Raw genomic sequence first — 26,048 nt, 5'->3', positions numbered from 1 at the left:
CCTACCCTCACCCCAAAGAAGCCCAAAGCCCCAGGACCATGCTCACCGTAGCTTCAGACTCAGGACTCAGGGTCACCTCCTGCGCTTGGGAACCTTCAAGCCTCAGCACTGGGAGTGGAGCCACGCCTACCACGCTGTCCTTGTCTCCCTAGCTCCACCCCCAGAGCGCTCTCCCAACCCAGGTCGCCCTGCCAGGCCCCATTAGTGCTCCCTCCTCTGTCTCCTCACAGCACTGTGAACTCACAGGCCTGTTCTCCTGGGGTAGGGCTGTAGACCCTGTTGTAACACCTTGAGGGTCTAGGGTGAGCTGCAGGGCTTGACAAGCCTCCTGGGCAACCACCAGAAGGTTCCCTCAGTTACAAATGTTTCCCCCTGTGACGTTGGGGAGCATCACAAGTTAGCGAATCTATAAATTCTCTATCCTGTTCCATAGTTAACCCAGAACAAGCGGTCCTAGTCCAGTAGCATTCCATAACCAAAAAGTGCAGAGGGCAGCACTTGTCTGAGGAACCTTCTGTGGTTTGGGTTTTTACGAGCAGCAGGTTATGGTGGGGTGTGATAGGAAGGCTGTCCACAGAGTTCTACTAAGAAGGGAGTGAGGGCTTTTCGAACTTTTAAAAAATGATACAACATTTTTATTATTTGAGAATTTCTTACAACTGTACAACGTAATTTGATCATGTCTCTCCCCACTCCTCCTAGAAACACCACCATCTCTCCACTCCCACATTCATGCCTTTTAAAATAGCTTATTAAGAACAATTGTGCTATCCATACGCTCACGGGTGTGTTGCCGTGCACTGACTGAGATGTGGCTGACTTTTGCCTTGTTTGTTAAGATTATTCCCAAGCAGTACGTGAAAGGTGATCTAACAAAATTTTGCTTTAATTCACAAGAACTGTAGCCAGAAAACCTTTATGGTACCGAAATTTTGGTTTAGCACAAAATAGTATTTGCTCTTGCTTAAAAAAAAATAACTAAGAATAAATATTCAGAATAAAGTTAGGGATGACACTGGTTTGGTAAAGTAGCAATCCTAGGCTTCCTCTGTAACTTCACAAATCCCAGGGAGTCAACTAGGTTTCCAGTACCAGATTTAATTTTCCTCTTGATGATCAGGCCTTAAGTCCAATTAGAGAACTATTTGTTATTGCCAATGTATGTGTGCCTCTACTGTACCCTTAGGGTTATCCCTACCATGCTGGTTGTAGGGGTAGTTCATAGGCATTATAACTGAGAAGGACTATGGGTTGTTTCCCTCCTTTGGAAGCTTGCTTACATGGCACCTTGTGGTATCACGAAAGCCAATCTTCAGGAAAGAGTCATTCAGGTCATAGCCACATTGGGTTCTCTGGTCTTATGTCCCGACTGCAGATGCTTGGTATCCTCAGCATAGGAATCTAGTCATGGAGGGAGAAACGAGGAGGAATGGAGGGAATGGGATGAGCAGTATGTGACAGGATGGAGATGAATAGAAATGAGTTAATTTAAGTTGTTAGAGCTAGTCATAAACAAGCCTAAGCTATAGGCCAACTTTTCATAATGATTGGCAGCTGACTGGAGGGACAGAAAAAGACATGTTACATTTAAGTATGTAACAGCAATTAAAGAACTATCCAAGAAGATTATCAATTATTTTATACATGATTATTCTTTATATATAACTAGACTATGAGATTGCTTTGTTGTTTATACCAACAAATTTGAATTACTAAATTAAAACAATGTTATAATATGAAGGCTAATATAGATTTCTGTTGTAAATTATTTTATAGAGAAACATGGGAGTGTAATAAGTATGTAAACATATTTACTTATTATCTGTATCTCTGACTTATGTTCAATAGAATAATCTCAAAAGTCCTGTTCATTACAAAGAAAGATACTTTAATGTACAACTCATAGAATAAAACGTGCTAACTCTTCAAGCTGTGATCATTTACACATTCCAAAATAATACATTACTGCTTGTTTGAAACACCAAGTATATTTAAATTAAATGGTTATACTTTACTAGAGATCTTTGCCAAGTATAAAGCTGAGTCATATGTGACTCACATAGGATCTGGTACTTGTCTCCGAAATGACCCAAATAATCATGACTGTGTTTTATTATGATGCTGTACAGCTGAGCTGAAGGGAATAGAATTCTTCTCATTTCTTCAAATTATCTTGTGAAGCACTTCTTGGTTGGTGTACCAAATAGATCTTCATATTTATCATTTCACTTGAACATGACTGTTTTTCTCTTTATTCCAATATCACTCCAACTCACTAGTACTGACTAATGCTTTGAACAAGTAATCCAAATACATAATTGTTATTTTCATTTTCTATGTATATAAAAATGTAGTGGGGTTCAATTTGTCCCACTGCATGGAGTTATGAATCTATATTTTAAAATATTTTAGAGGAAATAAACCAAGAAATTTTTCTAATATGGTTGCTTCTTGCTATATATACTTTCTTTATTTTCTGTCTTGTTTTGTTTATGTCTTTTGAGACAGAGTTTCTCTGTGTATCCCTGGCTGCCTTGGAACTCACTCTTTAGACCAGGTTGGCCTGACACTCAGAGATCCTCCTGCCTCTGCCTCCTGGGTGTTGGGATTAAAGGCCATAACCAACATATCCAGGCTATATCCTCTCTTTAAATCCAGAGAAATTTTGTTCTTAAGTCTTATTTTTGCATCCATACCTTTTCACACTGACCAGGAACTAAAAATTCCTTGAAAAGATTATGCTAGAAAGAAAATGAAACAATATATAGTTAAATCCTGTTTTATTTCTAACAATTAAAATCAGAAACACAAGATAAGTTTGGAAGATTATTCAAAAACAATAGAATTCTTAAGTAAAATGAAAAGAAACAGAAAGGAAAATGTTTTGTCAGTGATATAGGACTCAGACATACATGTGCATATTTTATATTGCTAAGCTTAATCAATACCTCCATCACTTGGTCATGGGGAAGTGCACACAGCATAGTTGTATTTATTGGGACACCTAAGGAATAGAAGCCTGCCTTAGTAAGGGTTTCTATTGCTGTGAAGAGATACCATGACTATGGCAACTCTTACAAAGGAAAACACTTCACTGGGGCTAGCTTACAGTTTCTGAGATTTAGTCCATTATCATAGTAACATGCAGGTAGATGTGGTGCTGGAGAAGGAGATGAAAGTTCTACATCTTGATCAGCAGTCAACAGGAAGTGTAGTGTGCTTCACACTGGTAGTAGCTTGAGCACAAGAGACCTCAGAGCACATTCCCACAGGGACACACTTCCTTGAACACAGCCATACCTATTCCATCAAAGCCACATCTCCTAATACTGCCACTTCCCATGGGGGAGATTTTCAAACTACCACATTCCACTCCATAATCCCAATAGATTTATAACAATATCATATGCAAAAATACATTCAGTCCAACTTCAGAAGTGCCCATAATCTATAATAGTCTCAAACATATGTAAAGTCTAAAGTTCAACGTCTCTTCTGAGATTCATGTAATCTCTTAATTATAATCCCCTTAAAATCAAAATGAAAAGATCACATGCTTCCAATGTACAATTGTACATAATATACATTTACCATTCTAAATGGGAGGGAAGGGAGCATGGTGAGGAAATAATGGACCAAAGTAAGACTGATAACCAACTGGGCAAACTCCAAACTGCATCTCCATGTCTGATGTCAAAGTGCTCTTCAGATTGCCAATTCTGTTCAACTTTGTTGACTAAAACATACTTCTTTCTCTTGGGCTGCTTCCACTTCCTATTAGTAACTTTCCTCAACAGGTATCCCATGGCTCTACCATCTTCAACATTTGGGGGTTTTATGGTAATCCAGGCTTTAACTTCACAGTTTCACTCTACGGCCTCTCTAAGCCTCGACTCAGGGATACCCCTTACATATGCCTGGTCCCAGAAGCTTTTATTAGTCACAGAGGAAGATTCCATAACCCCTTTCTATCTTTAACTCTAAATCAGAAACCATATGGTCAAAGCTGCCAAATTCTGCTGCTTGATGGGGCTGGAACATGACCCCTTGTTCAATGGGATTAAAGTCATGCACCACCACATCTGAACATAAGTTGTTTTTTAATTTTATTTCACAAGTTGGAAGCTTAGGGGGTGGGTCTCACCCTGAAGTCACTACTCCTTTTATTCCATTTCTTCATCTGTTTATCTCCTTGAGCACAGGATTCAGCTCCATTCTACTTCCTGGTGCCCCCTTTTCTCATCAAATTGTACCTTTCTACTTGTCCATCTTGCTCTTTTCATTATAAAGAGTTAAAACTAATAACCACACAACAGAGTCTATACTAGGCTGTTTTGAGATTTCCACTGAAAAGGGAATTAATTGAAACCTCTTCACTTTATTCTTTGTCTGACTCCTCAGACAAGGGCAAAAAATAGCCACATTCTTCACCAAAATATCACAAAAACTATTTCTAGACAATGTACTAAAAGTTTTCTCCTCTGAAACCTCTTCAGTCAGGCCCCCATTGTTCAAATAACCCTCAGTACCACTATCTTCCATTCTCCTACTAGTATGGCCCATTATGTAGTGCTTAAAGCATTCCACTGCTTTCCTGACCCTAAAGTCCAAATTCCTCAGTCAAAAGCATGGTCAGGCCTATCACAACAATACCCCAATCCCCAGTATCAACTTCTGTCTCAGTAAGAGTTTCCCATTGCTGTGAAGAGATACCATAACTATGGCAACTCTTATAAAGAAAAATACTTCATTTGAGCTAACTTACAGTTTCAGAGGTTGAGTCTAGTAACATCGCGGTCGCATGCAGGTAAGTATTGCACTGTAGAATGAGCTGAAAGCTCTACACCATGAGCCACAGTCAACAAGAATTGAACTGTTATATTTGGGTATAACTTGAGCATGGGAGACCCCAGATCCCAGCCACAGGAACATACTTTCTCAAACAAGGCCACACATACTCCAACAAAGCCACACCTTCTAATGATCCCCCTACTCATAGGGACGATTTTTCTTCAAACTATCACAAGGCCCATGTTGGGCCTAGAAGACAGCCAGAAGCCAATCGGATTAAAACAAATAATGCCAAGATGATTCAAATGTTAGTATAAAGTGAAGGATAGGGGTTCTAGACTGGTACCATATAGATCCTACTTCTTCCTGTTGCTGTCAGGGAGTTACAGAGTGGAAGACCGCCCACAACCAGCTCTTAAGGATAATATTAGTTAAAATGTCATGGCTATTGTCTATGAGCAATGCAGTGGCTGTAGCTATTCACTATCCAGAAGTATAGAAACCCTTCCAGAGTTCCCACAAGCCCCTCTATGCCTTGTTTCCCTTACAGACTAGATTTTGGTAATTTTATGTTCAAAAAAAAAAAAAAGGTAATCAGTAGAAATGTTGCTGTTCAAATTTGATTTTGAGTTTTTACTCTTCTTGCCACTAGGGTCACTGTTCTAACTCTAATTGATCTAGGTCCACTACCCATAAAGCCACCAAGAGGGACTTACTCTTTATAGTGTTCATCACTGGAACTCCAAGGTTCACATCAAGATCCTAATGCCTCCAAGTTTAGAATATCAGATTTATTCTGATTAGCTTCTGAAAGAAAAAAAATGATATCCTGTTAAACTATGCTTGACATTTTGCCAATTAGGTCTCCTGTCTCTGAGCATCTATTTATTCCCAATTTTTTTAAATTTGATTTAAGTCTATAAATTTTTGGATCTCTCCATCTATAAACCTCAAGCCTTCCCACAGATGAAAATACTGTTTCCCCCAAACTTTTCATTTAAAGTCCTCATTCCCGTTGTGAATAGAAATGTTGTGTATATAAAGTGATATAAGTGGGTATTGTCTACGACTACTGAAGAGTCTGTTGTAAAGGTAGTAAGGAGTGTGATTTAAAGCCTGGTTTCAGATACATAAAATTGTTTTTGAAGAATACTAACAAAATAAAAGATATGTTATCTGTTTTAGTCACTATTCTATTGCTATGAAGGACACCATGACTAAGACAACTCTTATAAAAGAAATCATTTATTTGGGGGATTGCTACAGTTTCAGAGATTTAGTCCATTATCATCATGGCAGACAACATGGCTTCAGGCAGGAAATGTACTAAAGAAGCAGCTAAGAGCTACATCCTGACCCTTAAGCAGAGTATAAAAGACCCTAAGTCCCCCATAGGATTCTAAAAGCTGAAGGTCCACTCCCAGTGACACATCTCCTCCAAAAAGACCACACCCATACCAACAAGAACACACTTTTCCATTCTTCCATAACAGTTCTTCAGCTGGGAATCAAGATGAGCTTTACTGGGCCATTTGTATTTGAGTCACCACAGTATCCAAGGACAAATTTGTTGCTTAACACCAGGAATATGTACTGGAAAACACATCTTTAGGTAATTTCTTCTTTGTGTGAGCATGATGGAGTATACATATACACAACCTAAGGTGGCAATGCTATCAGAAGGAAGTAGAATCTTATGGAGCTATCATTCTGTATGTGGCCAGCCTTTGGCAGTACATTCCTAGTACAACAAAACACCATCTCTCTCTCTGGCCTCCATTTTCCCCACCCTCTACCACCAGCAAGCATTTCCTGTGAACACACCAGTTAAGCAGTAAATATGCAACACACAGCTACCACACTTTCTGAAAATCCAGAGAGAAAAAAGAAACTAAAAAACAAACACCCACCCAACAAATACCAACTCAGAAAGCAGACCCGTGGTCACTCCAAAGCCAAATACCTAGACACTGGTGTAAGAACATAATCAACAACAGCCAAGGTAACATGTCACCACCAAAGCCCAGTTATCCTTCTGCAGCAGACCCTGAGTATTCCATGTAGCTGAAGCACAATAAAAAGATTTAAGACCAACTATATGAAGATGATAGAGGTCCTTAAAGAGGAAATGAAAAATAATTAAAGAAATTGAGAAAAAATAAACTACAGAAAATGAATAAATCACTCAAAGAAAGCAAATAAATAAATAAATAAACAAACAGTTGGAGGAAATAAATAAAAAATTTCAAGATTGGAAAACAGAAATAGAAGCAATAAAGAAATCACATTGTACTAGGAGGCCTTGGTGCTCCAATGTGTAATAACTAAATCCACATAAAACCTGAGAGGGATTGGAAAGAAATTCTAGACACTAAAAGACAAAGTTTAGTCACATTTTTTCCTCAGGTGGGCCTTGTTTTCTAGAAGCAAGCAGAGGGATGATTTTTTTAAGAGAAGGCTTACTGACTCAGCAATACCAGCAAAATCTGAGCAGTTCCTTTAAGAAGGCTTCCTGGTTCACCAGCACAAATGTCTCTGACTCTTTTGGGAGGTCCCACTATAAAGCATTTAAATGGGTCTGTGAGCAGAGGCTGCAACTTGCTTAATGGAGACATAGAACCACTGTGTGCCTAAAAATGGGGCAATGTGCCTGCCTCTCAGAGGCAACAAACATGCTTCAGGCTTATTGGACTAAGCAGAGCAAGCAGGCAGGGCCACCTTGTCCCTAGCCATGCTCACTTAGCATAAAAAAAGCGGTTCTGGTCAGAAAAGAATTACAAATATGCAATAAAGACAAATCCAGATTAAAAAGACCTCTAAATGGGTCATAGTTGTGGATAAATGTATGTAGGCTTGGGAGAGAGAAGAAAAAGAATAGAGACAGTAAATATAATAAAAAAGACTACAGATAGTCATACATTAAAGGAGTAAGATAATAAAATATTAAACTTGTAGAAAACGTAGTAGAGTAAGAAAAATAAGGCATGTAAAGATGGAAAAATGCAGAAAGTCTGAATGTTGTATACTATTGTGTTTTCTTTGAATTTTTTGACTGTGAAGGTGCTAAGAAGAGAGAGACATTTCATTGTAATGGATTGCTAAATTAAATCAACAAAAATGTATCTTGACTTCAGAATTTGAGTCTAAGGATATGTTGCTTTGGAAAAGAGGTTCTTTTTTTGTTTGTTTCCATGGAGGATGAGAACCTGTGGATTCATTCCAGAATAATGGGTTTCATAGACCAAAGCCTCCTAAAAGATTGCCTTGAACACCCCCAAAAATTATTTCATCCAACAAAAAGCAGAAAGAAGTTTGGAGAGAACTATGTCCAAATTCCCTAAATGATTGTTTATAAATGTTTATTTACATTTAAAGAGGGATATACTATAGAGATGGATACTTTGCATCAGTATGTATCTTCATTATTGATACAAATTTTAGGTCAATTATGTTATATGTATATTTCTGCTTTTGATTAAGGTATTGTGTTTCTGCAGCTCATTTAAAAATATAATGTATAATTAAGGAATATAAGTTAATATATAATCATCCATAATAGTCAAGATTTTAGTCATGTTAGTTAGGTTTTCTAGATATATAGAGATATATTTCAGTTAGATAGATAATCTTCAAACCTTTCAAAGATGTTCAGAAAATGGCATTTAAAATGTTTTAAAAATTTAGACTTGTCATGACAGTGAGACATATATGCTCCTGTCAACACCAATTACTTCAAGAAGAAGATGGGCTTTGAAGAGGCTCCTTATGGAATTTGTTAGCCATTTGGGCAAGAAACTGCTCTTGCCTGGACTGCTTGATGTTATGTTATATGAAATAGACATGCAGGACCCACAGAACAATGACTGATGAACTTGCCTAAAGGTGAGATGGTCCTTCAGGGTCCCTGCTTCATGAAAGAGTCTGCCAGACATTCTATAGGACACAGAAGAAAGCAACTGATAGACTTTGCCATTACAAGGCAGAATAGATCTTCAAATTTCCTGCTTTGTGGAAAAGTCTGCTGGATACTATGGGCCCGTAGGCTGAAGACTGGATGCCCCAAAATTACAGAAGAACTTTGGGTGACTGTCTAGGCAGCAAAATGTCTCTGTCAATTCTAGAGTTTTAGAAGTTGCTTACAATGTACTTCCTGTTTATTTAGGTAATAATAATATTACTATTCTACTCAAGTCTTTGATGGAGTTAAAAATAGATAGTTATAGTTGTAGTTTTCCTTAGTTATGATAAAAGGTAAAATAGATATAAATATTGTAACTATAATTCTTGCTTGATAACTATTTGTTATATGTAATTTTACTATGTTTAAGTTAAAACCTTCTTTTTTTTTATTTAAACAGAAAGGGGGAAATGGTGTGGAAGGTCCTTCTGTATATGTGTTGCTTTTATTTGTTAATGAATGAAGAAACTGGCTTGGCCTGATAGGGAAGAGTAGAGATAAGCAGGGAAAACTAAACTGAATGCTGGGAAAAAGAAGATGGAGTCAGTAAGAAGGCATGTAGCCCCACAGGAGACAGACATCAGGGACAGAACTTAGCTCCATAAGCCACAGAAAAATGGAGATACACCGATTAATGGAGATGGGTTAGTTTAGGATATGAGTTAGACATAAATACGCTTAAGCTATTGGCCAAACAGTATTACAAATAATATGTTTTCTGTGTGGTTATTTTGGGGCTGTGCAGCTGGGAAGAAACAAGCAGCCTCTTATTATATCATATAATGAAAGAATTCTAGGAACAAAAATTTAGGAATGGAAACAGGAACTACAGAGGCAAGCTTCACCAACACAATACAAGAAATGGAAGAACCTCAAGCATGGAAGATAGTGGTTTTAAAAAGTGAACACACCAATCAAATAAAATGTTAAAACTAAAAATTTTCTATCACAAAGCATCCAGGGCATCTGGGACACTGTGAAAAGACAAACCTAAGAATGAGAAGAGTAGACAACCAGCTCAAAATCCCAGAAACTATTTTTAACAAAATCATAGAAAAAAAAATTTCTAAGCTAAAGAAGAACATGCCTATCAGAGTACAAAAAGCTTACAGGACACCAAATAGATTGGACCAGAAAAGAATGTGCCCTCTCCACATAGTAATCAAAACACTAAAAATACATAACAAAGAAAGAATATTAAAAGCTGAAAGGGGGGAAAAAGACCAAGAAACATACAAAAGGCAGACCGATTAAAATTACACCTGACTTCTCAATGGAGAATCTAAGCCAGAAGGACCTGGGCAGATGTGTTGCAGACCCTAAGAGACCACAGATGCCAGCCTAGATTACTATACCCAGCAAAACTTTCAGTTACCGTAGATTGAGAAAAGAAAATATTCCATGATAAAGTCATATTTAAACAATATATATCTCCAAAGCCTTACAAAAGGAGGTAGAAGGAAAAATCCAACCCAAGGCAGCTAACTATATCCATGAAAACACAGGAAATAATCTCATACTACCAAAACCAAAAGAAGAGCACACACACACCACCATCACCACCACCACAACCACCACCAACAACAACAGCAACATAACCAGAATTAACAATCACTGGTCACTGATATCTCTCAATATCAATAGACTCAATTTCCTTATAAAAAGATACTGGTTAACAGAATAGACTCAAAACAGGAACCACCTTTATGTTGAATACAAGAAAAACAACTCACCATCAAAGGTCACTATTACCTCAGGGTAAAGGGTTAGAAAAAGGTATTTCAAGGAAATGGAGCTAAAAATCAAGATGGTATAGTTGTTTTAATATCTCACAAAATAAACTTCAAACAAAAATTAATCAAAAGATGGGAAAGGATACTTTATACTCATCAAAGGAAAGATCTACCAAGATGAATTCTTAATATCTGTGCCCCAAACACAAGGATACACATGTTTCTAAAACACTAGTATAATTTAAGTCACATATTGACCCTTATACTCTAATAATGGGAAACTTCATACCCCATTTTTGCCATTAGGCAGGTCATCCACACAAAAACTAAACAGAGAAAAAGTAGACCTAACTGATGTTATAAACCAAATGAACATAACAGACATTTAAAGGACATTCCACCCGAACACAAAAGAATACACCACCTTCTCAGCACCTCATAAAACATTTTCCAAAATTGATCACATGCTCAGTCACAAAGCAAATCTCAAGAGATACAAGAAAATTGAAATACCCCGCTGCATCCTATCAGACCACCACAGGTTAAAGATGGATTTCAACAATGACAGAAACAACAGAAAGATTACAATCTCATAGAACAACAGAACAACCCACTACTGAATGAAAAGTGTATTGGTGGTAATGTTGTTATTTTTTACTCTTTACTCTTTAAACTCCTTCAGTCTTTGGTCATTTAGGGGTCTGCCAAGCAGCTCCCAAATATATCACACACAGAGGCTATTGTTACTTATAAATGCCTGGCCTTAGCTAGGTTTGTTTCTAGCTAGCTTTCCTTAACTTAAATTATTCCGTCAACCTTTTGCCTCTAAACTTTCTTTTTTCCTATTTCTGAATATCTTATTTTCACTCTTACTCCATGGCTTGCTGTGTAGCTGGGTGGCTGGTCCCTGGAGTCCTCCTCCTTCTCTCATTCCTTGACCCTGTCTTCCCAAATTTCTCCTTCTCTTTTATTCTTCCTGTGTGCCAGCCTAGCCTGTCCTTTCTTTTGCCTCACTATAGGCTGTTGTTCAGCTTTTTATTAGACCATTGGGTATCTTAGAAAGGCAAAGAATCACAGTTTCACAGAGTTAAACAAATGCAGCATGAACAAAAGTAACACAACTTAAAATAACATTATATACAAAACTGGATTAAGACAGAGATAAAAAATGAAATTAAAGATTTTCTAGAATTTAATGAAAATGAATATACAACACATCTAAACTTATGAGACACAATGAAAGCAGTTCTAAGAAGAAAGTTCATAGCTCTAACTGCATACATAAAAAAAAGTGGAGAGCTCTCATACTAGTAAATTAACAGCACACCTGAAAGCTCTAGAACAAAAAGAAACAAGTACACCCAAAAGGAGTACATGGCAAGAAATTATTAAATTGAGTGCTAAAATCAATAAATAAAAATACAGAGATTCAATGAAACAAAGATTTCTTAGAGAAAATCAGCAAGATAGACTAAAAGGCAGAGAGATAATATCCAAATTAACAACCGATACTAAAGAACTCCAGAGAGTCCTAAGTACATAATTTTTTTGGTGTATATGTTTGTTTGTTTGTTTGTTTGTTGAGACAGGGTTTGTCTTTGTCACAGCTTTGACTGTCCTGGAACTCAGTCTACAGACCAAGCTGGCCGTGAACTCACACGGCCACTGCCCTCTGGATGCTGGGATTAAAGGTGTGCTCCACCACTGCCCATCTATAAATACATAATTTAAAAACCTCTACTTCACCAAACTGAAAAATTAAATAAATCAATAGTTTTCTTGGTAAGTACTACTTATTAAAGTTAAATCAAGAGCAAACATTTCCTTGTTTGGGTTACCACAAACCCAATCTGCCACCATCCCTTCCCTCTTCACAACCCGCTCCCATTGCCATGTCCCAGTTCCCCAACTCAGGGGGACATCCCCTGCTCAAGTGCAGAGCACACCAGCCAGAGGAAGCTTACCCATGGAACTTTCCCACTCCCTTGGTTCGGTTCCCACATCTACCACCATCACTCCCTTCCCATCCTCCCAACCTTATTGCCATGTCCTACTCCAACTTAGGCTAAAAACCTGTACAAAATTAGAAATATATAAAAGAAATGAATAATTTTCTCAATAGATATTACTTACTAAATTTAAATCAATATCAAATAAATCAGTTAAATGGATTTATAACCCCTAAGGAAATAGAAGCAGTTATTAAAAGTTTCCCCACCAAAAAATAGGACCAGGACCCCAAACAGTTTTATTGCAGAATTTTATCAGACATTCAAAGAAAAAATAACATTAATATTCCTCAAATTATTCCACAAAATTAAAACAGAAGGAACATTGTCACATTTTTATGAGGCCACAGCCACCCTGATATCCAAACCACATGAAGATTCAAAAGAGAACAAGAATTACATACCATTTTCCCTTATGAACACAGATGCAAAAATAAAATAAAATACTCATAAACCAAATCCAAGAACACATGAAAAAGATCATCCACCATGATCACGTAGGCTTCATCCCAGAGATGCAGAGATGGTTCTGTATACCTAAATAGATATAGTCATGATGTAAACAAATTCAAAGACAAAAACCACATGGTCATCTCATTAGATATAGGAAAGTCCTTTGACAAAATACAACATCCATTCATGATAAAAAGTCCTGGAGAAATTAGGAGTACCAGAACATACCTCAACATAATAAAGACAATTTATAAAAGAAGCCTATAGTCAACATCACCTTAAATGGATAGAAACTCAAAGCCATGCTACTAAAACCAGAAACAAGATAGAGCCATCTACTCTTTCTTGAATGTGGAGAAGAAAAACACTCCTCCACTGAGGATGGACGTGCAAACTTGTATAGCCAGTTTGGAAGTGAATATGGTGGTTCCTCAGAAAATTGGGAATTAATTTACTGCAAGATTCAGCTATATCACCCTTTGGCATATATCAAAAGGATGCTCTATCCTACCAAAAGGACATTCACTCAACTATGTTCATAGCAACTTTAATCATAACCAGAAACTGAAAAAAACCTAGATGTCCATCAACAGAAGAATGAATGAAGAGAATACATTTACAAGATGAAGTATTACTCAGATACTAAAAAATAATGACATCTTGAAATTTGCATGCAAATGGATGGAATTAGAAAAAAAAGCATCCTGAGTGAGGTAACCCAGACCAAGAAAGACAAATATAATATGTATTCACTTATAAGTGGATACTAGCTATTAAATAAATGATAAGCAACCTATGAGACTCAGAGAGGTTAGGTAAAGAGAGTTTTAGGGAGAAAGCATGAATCTCCCTGCAAAGGAAAAATAGAGTAAATTCTGTGGATGGACTCGGGGTGAGTGGGAATGGGAACAGGAGGGATCGGGTGGTGGGAGAGGGATGGAGGGAGAGAGTGCATGGAGAGACAGCTAGAATTGGGGGGGGCACTCATGGAGTGGTGTGGAAATCTAGTTCTCTGGAAACTGTGAGGGTTACCTTAGTGAGGACTCCTGGTAATGGAGGATATAAAGTCTGAACTGGCCATTCTTTTGTAGCCAGGCAAGATTTACAGTGGTGGGACTGGATTGCATTTGGTTGAATTGTTAGCCAAGGGGTTCCATGAAGATCAGCAAACAACCCAGATGATGCTAAAACGAAAAAAAAGTTGCTCTCTGAAAACTGACAGTAAGGTGGGGGGTGGACATTGCTAGGAACAACATCCACACAGCTCATTGAACATAGAGAGGATGAGCTGATGCCTGCATGGAGCTATCACCCCTACATTTTAATCTCTTCGGTGCAAGAAGATCTCTGTAGGCTATGGAAGAGAAAGCTGGACACTAGCCTGACTACAAAGTCCTCGACCTACAATCTGTCCTACCTGCAAGACACACAAGGCCAGTGGTGGCACAAAACTTGTGGGGGCGGGCAATCAATGTCTGGTTTAACTTGAGTACCATGCCACAAGAGAGATTCCATACCCTACACCGCTGGATGGACAGGAACCTGAGACCAGATAGCCAAGAGACCCAGGTAGAACCAAGCATAACTGGAAAAAAATAAACGAATGAAATGATTCCTAGTGTTATTTTGCTATACTCACTAATCATTAATCCAGTCATCATCAGACAGGCTTCCTCAAGTAGCAAATTGGATCAGCTACAGAGACTCACAGACAGACATTATGGAGAGAGAGAGTCTAAATCGGAGGTCTCCATTGGGTACCTGCTTTTGAAGATCAGGGAAGTCTGTAGAAAAGGGGGAGTAAAGATTGCAGGAATCAGGGGAGATGGAGGACACCAGGAGAACATGGCCCACCGAATCAACTAAATAAGGCTCACATGGCCGGGCGATGGTGGCGCACGCCTTTAATCCCAGCACTTGGGAGGCAGAGGCAGACGGATCTCTGTGAGTTCGAGACCATCCTGGTCTACAGAGCTAGTTCCAGGACAGGCTCCAAAGCCACAGAGAAACCCTGTCTAGAAAAAAAAATAAGGCTCACATGGTCTTGGAGAGACTGAAGTGGTAAGCATGGAGCCTGCATGGGTCAGCACCAGGTCCTCTGTATATATATTATGGCTGTTAGCTTGATGTTTTTGTGGAACTCCTAAGAGTGAAGTCGGGTGCATCTCTGACTCTTTTGCCTGCTCTTGGAACTCTTTTCCTCCTAATGAATTGCCTTTCCACCCTTGATATGAGAGCTTTTGTTTTATCCTATTATATCTCTTTTGTCCTGTTTGGCTGCTGACTCTTGGAGGCCTGCTCTTTTTGGAAAAAGGAAGAGAGGTGGGTGTCTCTGGAGGAGACAGGAGGTTGGGTGGAGTTGAGAAAAGTGAGTGGAGGGGAAACAGTCGTCAAGATGTATTTTATGAGATGAGACTCTATTTTCAATAAAAGTAATAAACAGATAATAAAAAGAAATGTTTATGCTACGTAAGTTTAGTTGTGAAGAAGATCCATTCAGTGAATTCACAGATGAGGAAATCCATGGATAGGAAGTCCAAGGACACTTGATATCCTCATCCATGGCTCTTTTTAAAAAGTAAAGAAAGAAAAGACCCAAATAGGTAAGAGGGGGAAACACAATGACAAATTTCAGAGTGCAGTACCTCAGCCACTGATCTAATCTCCCTATACCAGATCTGACATGCTCTCATGAGTCTTTATCTGTCCCACCAGCCAACTCCCAAATAATGACATGAAGACTTCTTATTAACTATGGAAGTTTGGCCTATAGCTTAGACTTGTTTCTAACTAGTTTTTAATAACTTAAAGCATTTATATTAACGTATGTTCTATCACATGGCATTACCTCTTCTCTCTTGCACCTCCTGTTTCCCCTCCATGTCTCCTGGCATCTCCTGTGCACCTAGATTCCTCCTCCTCTTTCTTTCTCTCCCTGGATAGTTTGCCTATACAGCCTGCCTAGCTATTGGCCATTCAGCTTTTTATTACACCAATCACAGCAATACATCTTCACACAGTGTACAAATATTGCGCAGTATTCTCACAATCTGCACATCCTTTCTTTGGACAGCAGTGTCTGGAATCCTCCTTTATTTAATGCTATCCCACAGTGTTTCTTTCTGAAGGCAAAAAAGGTGCAGTCCTAGCTAGTACTCTAAGGCAATATTAAGCAGTGCTGTATATGTATAAATCTGTACTCCCTCCACTAAACTATCCTTGTTTAATGCTAGCACAGTTTCACAAGAGACCAGAAAGGAACCTGGTTATATCCAATTAGATCTAAACAGTGCTCCAAGTAGAAAATTTGTCATGTGAGCTATTTACCATCATAATTTTTTAAAACTTTTTATTGATTCTTTATGGATTTTACATCATGCATCCTGACCTCACTCATCTCCTCATCCCCTCACCTCCATCCTTGTTACATACCCCCTAAAACAAAACAAAATTTAAAAGTATACCCTAAAAAAAAAGAAAATTTTTGGTGGAAGCTTTAGTGTGGCCCAGTGAGTCACACAGTATACCCATCAGCCCATACATCTTTACTTGTAAATGTTCTTTGTAAGTGATCATTGCTCTGGCTCAAATCTTCTGGCTTCTTCTGCCTTATTGATACTGGGCTCTCACTGGAACTCCTCCTGTAGATTCTGTTGTTGCCCTGTGTCATGGAGATCCTGTAGCTTTGGATATGCAGATCCTGCCTATTCACATACTCCAGCAGTTCATGGATGAAGTGAATGCTGGTGTGGCCAAGGTGGTAGCTGGGTTGGTCGGCTTACCCACTTTCCCCCATCATCACTTCCAGGGTGAACCCTCCAGCACTGCCCCCAGATGGCTCACCCAATGCAGCAGGCAACAGGGAGCAGTGCAATTTCTGCTCTCAGGCCCTTGGATCCAGCTCTCCCACACTCATACCACTAAGGCCAGCTCTCCTGTTTTGCCCAGGTAAGGTATATGGTTCACTCTCCCAATTACTGCAGTTGGTGATGCCCCTTAGCTCACCTTTCTTATCTGCCACAGTTGGCAAGGGGTAGGGATAGAAGGCATATCTCCCTACCCATGACATCATAGGGCATACAAGGGAGGGGACAGCTGCTCTCATGTCCACAGGACCAAATCACCTGCAAACCCACAAACAGGGTCACTTCTAGTGTGCTCCCCAGGTAAGGTTCAGGGCCTGCTCTCCCAAGCACTGCAGTCTATGAGGAACAGGACCGGCTCTCTCATGCTTGTGCTGCTGGTCCAGTTTTCCCATCCCCCATAGATCACAAGTGATGAGAGGTAGGGCATTTTCCCGTCGTCCATATCACCACATGGTTGATGGGGTAGTGTCGTCAGCTCTCCTGCTCTTACATCCTCTGGATCAGTTCACCTATGCTCCTGCCAAAGGGATCAGCCCAGGCAAGGAGCAGTGACAATTCTCCCCTTTCATGTCCCTAAGACTAGCTCTCCTATCTCCCATAGGTCACAAGGAACGGGAGCTGGAGGTCTTCTTTTCCTTGCCCACTCTACCTTATGGCCAATGAGGAATGTGTCCAGACCGCCCACATACTTTTATAGTGGAACATCACCTGTAACCCAGGTTAGCTCTACTGTGCTGTTCAGGCAAAGAACAGGGCCTTGTCTTCTGAGTGCTGTAGTCAAGGAAAGGTAGGGTCAGATATCCTATGTTGTGCTGGCTAGTCTCATGTCAACTTGATAAACAAAGTAGGGTTATGTGAAAGGAGGAAAACTCAATTGAGAAGATATCTCTGTAAGATCTAGCATTTTCTTAAGTAGTGATTGCTGGGGGAGGGCTCAGTCCGTTGAGGGCAGTTCCATCCCTGGACTGGTGGACCTGGGTTCTTTAAGAAAGCAGGTGGGGAAAGCCGGTGAGCAGTACCACTCCATGGGCTCTACGTCAGCTACTGCTTCCAGGTTCCTGCCCTGTATAAATTCTCAGTTGTTATTTCTTTAGATGGTGAACAGCACTATGGAAGTGTCAGCCAAATAAACCCTTTCCTGTCCTGTCCAGCTTGCTTTTTGACCATGGTGTTTCATCACAGCCATAGAAACCCTAACTAAGACAGGCAAATACCCAAAGAACATTCCTTCTACACATGTTCATCAAGTTAATCACTGCTCTACTCATAATAGCCAAAAGTTGGACACAACCTAGAGGTCCCTGAACAGATGGATAATGAGTAATGGATAATGAAAATGTGGTACAGTGGAAGAGGTGATGCTGGAGTAAGGACACTAGTTAGTTCCCGGCAACTTAGCACTGAAATAATCACACAGAAACTGTATTAATTAAAACACTGCTTGGCCCATTATCTCTAGCTTCTTATTGGCTTACTCTTACATATTAATTTAATTCATTTCTATTAATCTGTGTATCACCACGTGATTGTGCCTTACTAGTTAAAGTTCCGGCATCTGTCTCCAGTGGGGCTACATGTCTTCTCTATGACTCTTCCTTCTTCCTCCCAGTATTCAGTTCAGTTTTCCCCACCTATCTAAGGTGACTTGCTATAGGTCCAAAGCAGTTTCTATATTAATCAGTTGTAAGTAATCACAGCATGCAGAGGGAAATTACACATCAAGGTGAGTGTCTAGGCTCTAGACTGGAGGGTCACGCTTTCTAGGTCCTAGGCCTAGAGATCTTGCATCTGCTTCCCCACACCCCCAGCCATCCACCATGGCAACAGTGACCACTAGAGCCTTGGCCTCACCCACGTCTGGAGGAATCCCTCATGCCTGTGGTCCATTCCTTACTTCATCAGCTACCACTGGAGGTGTCATCCCATCTGTACCTGGAGGAGCTATCACTGGGGTCACAGGCATCACCTGCATCAACTAGAGGAAGAAGGAACCGTCTGAAACACAGGTCCCACTCACTGGAGGAAGAGATGGGTAGATGACAGTGTAAGAACACATTCAACAACGTAAAAAGCAATATGGGACCACCAGAAACTGGTGATTTTACAACAGCAAGACCTGAACAATATAAAACAGAAGAAAACAATCTTAGAAATAACTTTATGAAGATGATTGAGGCCTTTAAAGAGGAAATGAAAAATTACATTAAAGAAGTGGAGGAAAAAACAAACAAAATATTGGAAGAAATCAACAAATCCCTTAATGAAAATGTGATACATTTACACAGTGAAGTATTGCTCAGCTGTTAAAAAATGAAATTCACAGGTAGATGGATGGAGCTAGGGGGAAGTGAGGAGAGGAGACAACAGTAAAAGAGGACTTAACAGGAAGGGGGAGGAAGAGGGGAGAGAAAGGGGCAATATGGGGAGAAACCCACTGAAACAGTCTACCTGAGCTAATGGGAGCTCACCAACTCCAGCTGAACAGGGAAGGAGCCAACATGGGACCAAAATATTCCCTCTGAATGTGGCTGACACTTGCATGGCTGGGGCAGACTGAGGGGACACTTGTAGTGGCACCAGGATTTATCCCTACTGCTTGTACTGACTTTTGGGGAACCCATTCTCTTTGGATGGATACTTGCTCCTCAGACTAGATATAGTAGGGAGGGCCTTGGATCTTCCCCAAAGCAATGTGTCTTTCCCTCTCTGAGGAGCAGATGAGGAGAGGGGGAGGTGGAGGGGATGGGAGGAGGGGAGGGAGTGGGAACAACTGGGATTCGTATGTGAAATGAAAAGGTTTGTTTTCTTTCTTAAAAAAAAATAAAACTAGCCGGGCGGTGGTGGCGCACGCCTTTAATCCCAGCACTCGGGAGGCAGAGGCAGGTGGATCTCTGTGAGTTCGAGACCAGCCTGGTCTACAGAGCTAGTTCCAGGACAGGCTCCAAAGCCACAGAGAAACCCTGTCTCGAAAAACCAAAAAATAATAATAATAATAATAATAATAATAATAATAATAATAAAAATTAAAAAAGAGAGAGAGAAAGAAACCCTCCCCATGGTTGAGTTCCCTTCTAACCTTTTCTTCTTTTCTACTCAGACTCAGTTTCCTGCACAGACTCAGATATGATTAAAGCCTCACTCTCTTGCTGCAAGTAGCTTGTCCTCCATAAAGATCAATGGCCAAAAACAGCACACTTGAGTTCCAAATTCTCACAACTTGTAACAACTTCTGCTTCTGCACAAATAATCCCAAATTCCCTTATTTCTAAGGTTTCCAACTTTCCATGCTTGAAAATATTTCATCTCTACCTTCTGCTCAAAAAAAAAAAAAAAAAACCTTTTAAGTCTATTGTGTAAATAGTCTTTATCTGTTAACAGGTAAAGATTTATAAATTGGGTGTGGTTAAAGAATCTATATAACAAAATCTTCCTTCAAACTTAAAACAAAAGACTTATAGTTAAAAATTTATACATAGGTAATCTTAATTTGCTACAAATTAATATATACATATATATGTTTCACCTCTTGTTTAGAATATACTGTATATGTAACTTAGAATCAACTTTTGCTTAGATTATATTGTATTTGTAATACATGTACAATTCTAGAGCTACTAGGATTCTAGAGCTACTAGGTCTCTTGCTGAGAAAGGCAAACAGATTATCTTGTTGATGGACTTCACTATGAAAGAGATAAACTCACAAATATTAAAATGCTCAATATGCTATCATTATACTAAGACTTCAAAAGTTCAGAGTTTTTACTTAATCAATGGATTTCTGATAATACAAGATGAAATTTTTAATTTCCTTCTAGTATCTTTTAAGCATAGACTTAAATATTTGTCTCATCTACATATCCAGTCCTCTGAAAAGTGTATTACTACTTTTAACAAAGAGTCATCTTTGGGTCCCCAGGATTTTTACTATGACTCAATGTGTGAGTCTGTTTCTTCTTCAACAACAAGGATTTCAGTAAAGATTACAAACAGTGGTGATGCTAATATATCTAAAACATCTATCTCTTTTTGCAAACTTAAAAAAAAATTCATGTAAGCTTCAGAGAATTGACTTGGATCCACCTCTTATAGGTCAGATGGACTCGAGATAAGTATTCCTGTTTCCCCACTTGCCTATTCCTGTAGGTGGGATCTCTCTCTCTCTCTCTCTCTCTCTCTCTCTCTCTCTCTCTCTCTCTCTCTCTCCTACCAAATCAAATTATCAAGCATAAAGGTTAAGTAAAACCATAATTTATCCAAAATAATGAATTAAAATAATTACAAAGAAAAATAATATATACTATCAAACTGTAATTCTTTTAGTGTGTATATGTATTATGAAAAGATACCATACTTACAGAGAAATGTACATAGGACTAGAGAGGTGTCTCAATCAGTAAAGAACTTACCACACAAATATGTAGAAGAATGAGCTCAATCCTCAGAACCCAAATCAAAGGCAGACGCTGCTAAACACATCTGTAGATCCAGCCCTTAGCAAGAGGATCCCTGGGTTTGCTGACCAATCTGTCTACCAAAACTGGTGAACTCCAGGTTCAGTGAGACACCTTGTCCCAAAAATAGTGAAACCAGGCATGGTGCCACATGTCTTTAATCCCAGCACTCAGGAGGCAGAAGAGAGAAATCTTTGTGAGTCCAAAGTTATCTGATATACAAACTTAGTTCCAGGGAAACTAGGACAATATAGTGAGATCTTGCCTCCAAAAAGTAGATAAATGAGTTTGAAAGTGATTGCAGAAGGCACCATGTGTCAACCTCTGGCCTCTATGTGCACTTGTATATATGTGCACACAGAGAGAAGCACAAATATAATTTATATGTGTGAAAAAATGTCTAAATTCAATCAAATTTAAATAAATAAAACTTTAAACTGACAGTTCTTAGTTCAGTGGTATTTGGTAACACATTGTGATCCACACATAAGGAAAACTACCTCCATCTGTTGGTGTATGTAAACTGAAACTGTCCCTCTGGAGGACAAAGTGACATTATTTTCTAATTTTGTAAGTGAAAAATTGGTAACCCAATTATATTTCTGGAAATTTCATATGTCTATACGTATATCTGTATTTTCAAGGATGTAATTATGAAGGCTGGAGAAGTGGTTCAGCAGCTCTCTAGGAGAACCCAAGTTCAGTTTCCAGTAACCACATCAAGTAGTCACAACTGCTTATAACTCAAATCCCAGAAGAGCTAACATTCTCTTCCAGCCTTCACCAGACCAGCATTTGCATGGACACACTCACATTCAGATACATATGCATGTAATCCTTAAATAAAAATCTTAAAAACCATATATGATTATGTTTGTTGCAAAAGTGATTATAAAAAAGAGACAAAAATGGTTTGGACATAAACTAAATATCAAACTATGCAAAAATATGCATAGATAAAGTTACTTGGAGATTGAAATAAAGATAGAGCTGTTATTCTTTTAAAAAAATCTAGGAAATGTATCCCTTTCAGTGAATACGATCTATGTTACTAAATTAATAGTTGTATAAACCTTGCATTATCTTTCTGATACCTTCTTTAGGCCTATATTCCTTTAAAATATTTAATAATGTTATATTCACACTCCTTTATTGCAAAACAAAAACAAATCTGTCATTAATGCTTCATTCCACTTCACTTGACACTCAATGCCACCTTCCTATCCTTGGATAAACTTCACCAAAGAATTCACTACTTAGTCAATGACAGCCCTCTCTTTATCCCCCTCACCAGTCATTACTCCTGTCATTCTAACCAAACAGAGCCAGCTAAGACCATCCGTAGGATTCATATCAGTAAATACAAATGATGGTGCTTACTCCAACCAATAGCGTCACTTACCCTGTCTTCCATTTATTAGGCCTCAACTGTAATATCCATTTATTTTCTGCCTTCTACCTGTCCATTAAGTCTTAGATTTCCTCACATCTCTATCTAAACCATCTCTTATCTTTTTACTCTCTTTCTTGAACAAAATAAACCAATATGTCCACTAGTCTTGTGATTCCATTAATGTCCAGTGAAGATATACTCTTAATTCTAGGCTCATACATCCAACTCCTAATTTTACCAGTGTATCTACTTTATTTTGGACATATAAAAAAAGATCCAAGAAATTTTAAAAATTACCTTAAAATGTTCCCTACCAAGCTCTTAGGTTTCTTACCTGTGTTACTGTTACTATACTTAATCCAACCACAAAAACCAGATGCCTCAGAATCATCTTTGATAATTTCTTCTCTCCCTAAATCAATCACAAAACAATAGCTATTTAAAACTCTCCAGTATAATCTGCATACTCCCACTCCTTTCCATTTCTACCACAGCCATCAAATGCCTTAATAGTGTGATCTTTCATGTAGACAAGAGTTTCCTAACTAACCACATGTATTTTCACCAGCCTCTCTCACCCAGTCCTACACAGCACCCACAGAACTCTTTAGTATGAAACACCCATCATGTTAAACATTACTACTAGAAACTTCAGTGGTTCTCTTAAGACAGTGCCTAACCATGATTTATAGGACACATAATATTTCCTGTATTCTAGTTTCTCCCCTTTAATGCCTTGATTTTTCCATGCTTTTTCTTAACAAAAAAAAAGTCTTTGAACAAACTATCCTTCCATTGAAAACATTTTTCCTTCCCTCATTTTCTAACTTATTTAAAGACTGTTTATCACTTCTATCATCTCTTACAGGATCAAAATCACTTATTATAATAATTACAACTTTTGACCTCTCTGTGAAAGTTAAAATTTTGCATTGATTTATGTAATTGTTTTATCGACATCTATCTCCTTTAGAATTTATTAAAAGGCAATGCACAGTATCAATCATTGTAATACCAACACAAAGAATATTTCTTGTCACATAACAAGCACTTTTAAAATATTCTGTGGCCAAAGGCACCATAGAAGAGTACCATCAGCTCTATGGTGAAATCAACTTCAATGATAATGAAACACATGATATTGTCAAAGAGTATGTTGATGGAGACATAAGTAAGAATTACAGTCAGAAGCTCAACCAGAGCACTGCAAACAGTAGAGCAATCCCTCAAACATTTGGTTAATTTGGGAAAAGCTTTTAAATATCCTGTGACCTGTATGGTGCTCTAAAAGAGTGCATATGGGTTTTACATAGACAGCTCATGTTTTGGGAATACTACATCTGACGGAACTGCACTGTACTGTAAAATGCGAGAAGCACAGTATGAATTGTGTCACTAATATTTTTGCAATCGTAAGTATCCTGTAACCAACTAAATATGTTGAGCTAAATCCATTAACTTAAGTTTGTGAGCATATTCTTTCTAAAAAGAGTAATAATTACTTATTAATGTACTAGATGACAAGTGTGCAATGTGCTTCAAAACTATCAACAAAAAATGAACATTGTAAGCAAAAGTCTAATAACTAGAAAGTTAGCAGACTATCTCATATTACATAAAGCACCATATAAGATGTACATGTTAGCCCAAAATTATTGAAAAATATGGAATGACATAAAAAGAATTTTATACAAGCCTTTCACTAGCATTGTGTACTCATGGATAAATGTATTTAGATAATGGTATTATCTTTAAACCAGAAAACTTAACAGGGATAACTATGTGAACAAAAATATGAAAAAATAAAGGCAGAGAAAATTGTATGAATTAGCTAATATTTTTCCAGTTCATTTTAATTTCTTCCCTTCCTTGAATTGTATATAATATTTAATGGAAAATAATTTTGATCACCATGATATAGTAGCAGCAATAACTAACTTGTTTAGTTTTATTGAGAATGAGCAAATTCATTTTTAGAAGTTCAATTTCTTGCATTTACACTTGAAGTTGAATTAAATTTGATAAAAACTAGATTTCCTCATTAAGTAAAATTAGCTAGGTATGTTATCAGCAGTATAAGACTCAGACAACTGCCTTCCAGTCCACTCATTCCATAAGGAACAGGCATTTATTGAATATGTGTCCTGCATATTTCTCTGCCAGGCATAGACACTCTCAACGTGGCATCCACTTGGGAAACTAGTGCCTGCATTTGAAGGAGAACATGTGAAAGGGAAAGTGTCTGGGTCTCCATGGAGAACTAACCAAAAAGGAAAGCTTTTATTGGTGACAGAATTACAAATGTAAGTTTTTGAGTTGCTTCTGACAAAGTGAAACACTTAAAACATGCAATTCTTACTTAAAGGCCTTATTAGTAGTCTTAGCTATGCAAGTTATAACTTTCATGACTATATTAGTTACAACCATGTAAGAATAATTTAAAATACTTATGTGGTGTTAGGATTTAGTGGAGTAAAATATACATTAAATATGAACAACCAGTAGTAGGTTATCTGATATCTCAGGGCTAATGGAATATAGTTAAATTTATTAAGAAAATCAAAGATAAAAATCAAGGTACACAGCTAGCCACAACATACCAAGTCAGTCTGCCATTTAACCTTGAAAATGAAATCAGTTTTGCATATCATCACTGATACCCAGTCTGTATAAGATGAAATCATGGGGCTAGAGAGATGGCTCAGAGGTTGAGATTACTGACTGTTCTTTTAGAGGTCCTGAGTTTGAACACATGTTAGCTCACAACCATCTGTAATGAGATCTGGTGCCCTCTTCTGACCTGCAGGCATACATGCAGACAGAACACTGTATACATAATAAAGCAACCTTAAAAAAAAGAACTGAAACCCTGAAATCATGACTCATTGAATTTGCCGAGAAAATGAAAGCTTACTATTAATGGCAACAATATTAGGACAGAGTCTTAGAGAACTACGTGTACGGTTGATATTTGCCAAATAACTATAATGACGAGAATACAAGGATGGAGTTTATACAGTCATCTGTAACTTTGGCACGTTAGTAATGCTTTGTTGGTCACTCCTATCCACGCAGCCGCAGCTTTAGCCAGGCCTCACTCCTCACCAACTTGGCAAAAATGTCTAAGCCCACAGAGACTGAGTGATGTGTTGGGTCCCTCATTGCTATTTCCAAAACTACAGTAGGAAGAATGAAAACAACTGCGCAAACAGCTCTCTAAAACTGAGTATCACACCTTCATGAACACGGAGCTGGCTGCCTCTGGAGAGTATAACAATGACCACAGTATCTGTGCAGCTGAGACTGATTTTTGATGATTGTTGTTGAAACCCCATTTTAAAATAATCACATTATACCTCTTAAGCTTGCTACATGATGTTCCAGTTAAAGAT

At 38.3% G+C, this 26,048-nt stretch overlaps 1 pseudogene; it reads left to right on the top strand.

Moving 5' to 3' along the window:
• LOC101983035 overlaps window positions 1-24,083 on the top strand; it is a 36,081-nt pseudogene extending 11,998 nt beyond the window's left edge.
• The last annotated feature ends 1,965 nt before the right edge of the window (window positions 24,084-26,048 follow it).

This window comes from Microtus ochrogaster, unplaced genomic scaffold (genome assembly GCF_000317375.1).
Source record: "Microtus ochrogaster isolate Prairie Vole_2 unplaced genomic scaffold, MicOch1.0 UNK53, whole genome shotgun sequence".
NCBI lineage: Eukaryota > Metazoa > Chordata > Mammalia > Rodentia > Cricetidae > Microtus > Microtus ochrogaster.
Note: the sequence above shows the minus strand (reverse complement) of the source record. Positions and strands in the feature narration are given on the sequence as shown.